This window comes from Hyaena hyaena, unplaced genomic scaffold (genome assembly GCF_003009895.1).
Source record: "Hyaena hyaena isolate Hyena2069 unplaced genomic scaffold, ASM300989v1 scaffold_254, whole genome shotgun sequence".
NCBI classification, from domain to species: domain Eukaryota; kingdom Metazoa; phylum Chordata; class Mammalia; order Carnivora; family Hyaenidae; genus Hyaena; species Hyaena hyaena.
The window spans coordinates 510,402-516,401 of NW_024080890.1; the positions used below are offsets into that span (position 1 = coordinate 510,402).

A 6,000-nucleotide genomic window follows, 5' to 3' on the forward strand; every position below is an offset into this window, starting at 1 on the left:
GGGAAGCCGGGAGGCGCTCAGGGGCGTCGGGACGCAGACCCGGGGAAGCGCCCGCGCGCAGAGCGTGCCAAGGGGCGCCCCATCTGTGCGCCCGACGTGCTGGCTTGGTCTCTGCCAACGCGGCGAGCATGCAGCTGGTTTGCAGCCTCACTGGACTGGGCGACAGTGGCCACGAGGGCACACGTGCGTGGAAGGCAACTGTTGCTCCTGGTGGCAGAATACCCGGGGGGGGGGACCCTCCAAAGGGAGGGGAGAAGCTGGGCTCCCCCCCTGCAGGCCAGCGGGGTGGACAGTGCGGGGCAGGCCGAGGGCCCAGGGGAGGTGCCCCAGCGCCGACGTGCCCAGGCCCCCCCGCCCCTGCATGGTCGGGGCTCTGGTGAAGTGCAGGGACAGGACGGGGAGCCCCAGGCTGCTCTGCTGGGCACTCACTGGCCTCCCGCGCTCGCTCCGGGGTGTCCCTCCCGTGTCCCCACGCGTATTCTAGAGGGGTGTGCTTTGCCACTGCCCATGCCCCATCAGGAGCACGGAGCCGTGTGGGAATGCCAGGGGGCCCTGGGGCACCCGTGAGCACCGGGGTCTGAGCCCCCCGAGCCGTCCAGTGACCTGCAGAGGGAAGCTGCCCGTTAGCTGGGTGGGTCCTGTGGTGCCCGGCTGCCCGGACAGGAGACCGAGTTCCAGAACTGCAGGCAGGATGCTCCAACGCTAGCCGGAGCTCGGGCCCGTGCGGGCGACAGCTGTCATGCGTCCCGCGTGCGCGCTGCGCTGTCACGGAGCATCCCGGCGGACCCGTGCGTCTCCTCCTTCAGTGTGCACGGCACTCTCCGGAGGACCCACAGATTCATCTCACGGATGAGGAAGCTGAAGCAGGATTCTAACGCAGGCCAGCCACCCCCAGAACCGCCGCTACCGCCAGCAGCAACTGTGTCTTAAAGGACCAAGACCATCCAGAAAAGCCCGGCCCCTTGGCCTCCCCCACGGCTGAGGACACGGCCTCAAGGCCGAGTGGCACCTGCTGGGGCTCACAGGGGGGGCAGTGGAGGGTCGGCAGGGAGACCGGCTAGGGAAGGGGGCTCCCCCAGCAAGACCCTAAAATCAGGTCTGCAAATAAGACATTTGAAGTAACGACACCCCAGCTTCCGAGCCCTAACGAGATCCTGCAAACTAGCGGAGAGCACGACCTCCTTGCTGTGAGAACGAGAAGCCACGCAGAGGGAGCGCACGCAAGGGAGGTCAGCCATCGTGCCCCCTGCGCCCGGGGCCCACGGCTGATCTGAAGTCTGTACTCTCCGAAGGCGGGCACGCACCTGACACGGCGGGGCCCGCCTCCCGGATCTCCTGCCCGGGGCCACCTGCTAGGGACCCAAGGTCTGTCTGTGCCCTGCCTACAGCTGGAGCCTGACCACCACGGTGACGACGTTAGGAGGTGGGGCCTTCGGAGGTGACCAGGTCACGAGAGGGGAGCCCCCATGGTGGGGTCACTGCCCTCTCCAAGAGACCCCAAGACCTCCCCCGCCCCTCCCCCACATGAAGACAGAGACGTGGGCAGTCGTGAAGCAGGAAGGGGCCCCCTGGACGTGGAACGTGCCGGCACCTCGATGTTGGGACCCTCGCCTGCAGAGGTGTGACAGAGACGTCTGTGGCTCTCAGCGGCCTGGGCCATGGGACCGGTTAGGGCGGCCTCCAGCAGAAGGCACCGCAGCTGCGCGGTGGGCGACGGGAGAGGCTGTGGTGTGACAGCCCGCACGAGACAGGGACTCACGGCTGCCCAGGAGCCCAGCTGCAGGGGCTCCCAGGGGCCCCGCCGGGCACCCCGCCTCCCACACCCGCTGCAAGCGCCCTGGGCCCTTTCCTGTTCCGGCCACCTGGTCCTTGGACGCCGAGATGCAACAGGGAACCGGGGAAGGGGTCTAAAGTTTATTTTTGAAAATTAGCTCATTTTCATCAGCTTTAAGAGCGATGATGCCCTGAAAAGAGGTTCCTGTCACAGCGCCGCCTGGTCTGCAAGGCCCCCAGCACCCGCCTCGGCCTCGGGCACCGCGGGACCCACCCAGCGAACGGGCAGCTTCCCTCTGCAGAACGCAGGACGGCTGGGGGGCTCAGACCCCGGTGCTCACGGTGCCCCAGGAATCCCTCCAGAACATTCCTGCCCACCTTCGCTCAAACATGTCTTCACACCCCCCGCAGACGCCCCACACGCAGCTATCTGACCCCTAGGCTGTGGGTGTCCTCGGCCAACCCTGCTGTCCGTGGGTCTTGGGGACTGGCCATGGCACCTGTGTGGGGGGACGCGCATCCTCTGACAGCTGGGAGGTGGCGTCTGGCACCCCTGCCACGTGTCCTGGGGGCCGCGGTCGCCCATGCTGGCAGGCGCACCCCATCTGACTCTGGGGTTTGGGAACAAGAAGCACTGGTGGCCCCCGAAGCCACGTTCTGCAGCAGGTCAGTGACAGCCTGACTTCCTACCTCACCTCCTGGCACTGAATTCAGCTCCCCCTCCCCCCAGACAGGGTCACGAGGTCACGGCCAGGGCAGCTTCCTAGTGCCCCCTCTGGTCTTAGCAGGTGAGCGTCCAGGTGACCCCGCCTCATGGGCTCTCCCCAAAAGGCGTCACAAAACAACTCTGTCTGGAGGGAAGCCCTGCTCTGGCTGCAGGCTGTGTGCCCCGCCCTCTCGCCACCCTGACCCTGACCCTGACCCCTCCTGGCCGCCCACCCACAGGGACTAAAGACTCGAGGCCCGTGCCGCGTTGCGATGTCGGGAACGCGCAGCCCAGACACAGGGGCCGCCGTGGCCAGGCTCGTCCCACAAGGCTGGGGGCCGGGTCCTGCCTGCCGCTCGGGTCCCCTCCTCAGCAGGACCCCCCGCGCCAGCCCCCAGCTCTCAGCACAAGCTGGCCGTGCGCGTCCCGTCTACCGCGGAGCACCTGGGACCCCGGGTGGCATTTCCCTCCCTAGTCACCGTGGTCTGGGTTCCTGCTGCTCGGCGGGGGGGCGGGGGGGCGTGTCCACCCCCTGCCCCCCGGGGAGAGCACAGCAGAGGCACCTCCGCCCCCGCCCTCCCCCCCAGCCACCTGCCTGCAGCGACAAGCTCAGGGAGAGCCAGCTGCTCGTGCTCAGACTCTGGGAAGCTGTCCCCGTAGCCGCGTGGGCTGGCTAACCCGTGCGGATCTACGGAGAGACCCGCGCAAAACGGGGAAGGGGAAGTGGGCACTCCCGCCAGCGTCGGGCTGAATCCCCTGCAGACACCTGTAAGGACGAGGAGCTGGTGACCCCGTCACACAAGGGAAGGAACAGCATGAGACGGGGCAGTGTGCGCCCTCTGTGGGACGCAGAACTGGGGTCACCAGTGCCGCGCCATGGGCTGTGCGGGCCGTGGGTGACGCGGACAACAGCCAGGGCCGGGGACTCCTCCAGCGCGGGGGGCCCAGGGCAGGAACGTGCTGACCGCCAGCGCCCCCAGGCCCCTCCTCCACTGGGCCCACATCTGGCCCCCCGTGTGCTGTCGCCGGAGCTCATGCGGCCCCCGGGCCACAGCTGCTTCTAGACCCGCGGCAGCCGCATCCTGCAGCCCCTGCACCCGTTCCCTGCGCGGCCGCAGCGCCCGTGACCCACATCTGATGGCAAAATAAACAGATCGATGTAAGGGGGCAGAAAACTTAATTCATGAGCAAATGTTTTCACTTCCTGCCTCCTGTGCCTGGGGAGGGTGAGCTGTGTCGAAGCCCGGGACCCCAGGCCGGGCCATCCAGCCGCCCACCCCGCGCCGCCCAAGGCCCCCGGCCGGGTGCCCGCTCTGCTGCCACACCGCCCTCACCTGCTTCCGACGGACTTCAGCTCCCAGAAACGGGCCCAGGAGGACCAGACAACCCATCACAAAACCTCCCACACCTGCGAGCTTCTGGTGCATGTGTGTCCCCGTGCACCTGTACACATACTCCCCGTGCAGGTGTCTGCTCCCGGCAGATGAGAGCCCACCCGCAGGCACCCCAAACAGACAGCTACCTCGGTCCTGCCCCGGGCTCGGCGCGCGCAAACCTGGCGGTTGGGGCAGGAGCGTGCTCAGCCGACCAGAGCACAAGTGACTGTTGATTATCCTCCAGTCTCTTGGCAAACCTGTTACTTAAGAATTCTCCAGATTTCACAACTGCTGGAGATCAAAGGGAAGAGGCAGAGGGCACTGCAGACAAGTATACAGCCTCCCTCCTCGGGCCGCCAGGCAGCTGTGTACATGCTCTCGTAGCTGCATTAAGTGCAGCCAAGACGGGGCGCCCGGGGCTCCGTCAGTTAAATGTCCGACTTCAGCTCAGGTCATGATCTCACGGTTCGTGGGTTCGAGCCCCGCGTCGGGCTCTGTGCTGACAGCTAGGAGCCTGGAGCTGCTTCAGATTCTGTGTCTCCCTCTCTCTCTGACCCTCCCCTGCTCATGCTCTGTCTCTCTCAAAAATAAAAACATTAAAAAAAAAAAAACAACAGCACAGTCCAGCAGGTGCAGATTATACAAAGCACGTGGGGGATGCGCCTCCCTTCTCTCTGCCCCTCCCCCGCTCGCTCGCTCTCTCTCTCTCTCTCTCTCTCTCTCTCTCTCTCTGAAAAATAAACAAACATTTAAAAAAAACTGACAGGAGAAAGTGAAGTTAACGTAATAGTGCAACTTTGCCCAATGCAGCCAAAACAACACCCGCTGTGCACAGCATCGCGAGGGTGCCGATGGGCCGCTCCACACCCCTGCCCTGCTGGCCTCCGCAGCCCGTGTGCCGGCTCTCAGTGCCTCTCAGCTCAGCCCCCGCTCCCAGGGCTCCGCAGCCACGTGTGGCCATGGCACCGGGCGTCGGACCGTCGCGCCCGGCTGTTTGTTCCTCCAGGGATGTCTGTGGCAGGTAAGAGCTTCCGGCCACCCTCACCCGGGGGACAGCACCGACTCAGAACCCCCCTGCTGCATGGCCTGACCCCTCCCAGCGTCGAGTCTCAGGCACTGGAGGGGGCTGTACGACAGGTCACATCAGAACATGTGTCCAGCCTCCCCCTGCAGCTCAGGGTCAGGACGGAACAGACGAGCCTCGGGGACTTTGCACAGTCAGTTCTCCCACAGGATGGGCCGAGGCAGGGGGGATCCCCGGGGAGCCCGCAGGGGGTGCAGATGCAGAGACGGAGGGGTCTGAGATGCAGCCCTGAACCCCGGCTCGTCCCCAGCCCTGAACCCCGGCCTGTCCCCAGCAGCCGCCAGCCTCCTCCTTCCAACCAGAGAGCAGGGCGCCCCGCCCTTACCTGTCACCTGTGGGCCGCCAGGCGCGCAGGGCAGTCCCTGGAAAGAGTGCACCAGAGTCAAAGGCTTTTATCCTGCCCGCGGCCCCTCCCCATCAGGAGCCTTGGGGAGGCGGGGTCTCCAAGGGTGTCCTTTTCACCCATGACCTAAACTCTGTAACCAGGAAGGCAGACACAGCCAGCGGCGCTGCCCGCGGCCGCCCACGCCCCACTGGACCCGCGCCAGCAGGGCTGCTCCGCCCGGTGGCTGCGCCCTCTCCTCTCCGCTTTCTTACTTCCACAGAGGCTGAAAGCCGGGACCTGAGCAGCCCCCCACACACCGCGAGGAGGGATCCTATCAAACTCAGGTCAGAGGTTCTGGAATACTGACCACGAGGCAACATGTGGAAGGAGTGGGCTGCCCCACCCCGATCCACTGCCCCTTGCTTCTGTACCAACAGGCCGGCGCAGGCCGGCCACCACGGCCAAGGGGGGGAAGCCCCAGCCCCCTGAGACGGAGCGGCCGAGGGTGGCCACGAGACGCAGGCCACTAGGTGCAGCCTGGGGAGAGCTTTCAGAAGGAACTAAGGGCCCGGTGCGCCCTTCTTCCTGCTGGGAATGCGGACGAAAGGGCCAGGAGGAAGCAGCCTTCCGGGGACCAGCAAGCCAGCGCCAGGGGGACAGAGGCTGCAGGCTGAGAGCGAGGTCAGAGGGGGCCCGCCCGGCCCCGGGCTCGCCGTCAGTGGGAGACAGCCGAGCT

General features: G+C 66.1%; 1 protein-coding gene across 1 annotated transcript in view; it reads right to left on the reverse strand.

Moving 5' to 3' along the window:
* AGPAT3 (1-acylglycerol-3-phosphate O-acyltransferase 3) overlaps positions 1 to 5,331 on the reverse strand; it is a 37,227-nt gene extending 31,896 nt beyond the window's left edge. The window contains exon 1 of the mRNA XM_039245431.1: positions 5,265 to 5,331. The gene's annotated coding sequence lies outside the window, so the exon portion shown is untranslated. The remainder of the gene's footprint in view (positions 1 to 5,264) is intronic.
* Positions 5,332 to 6,000: the final 669 nt, after the last annotated feature.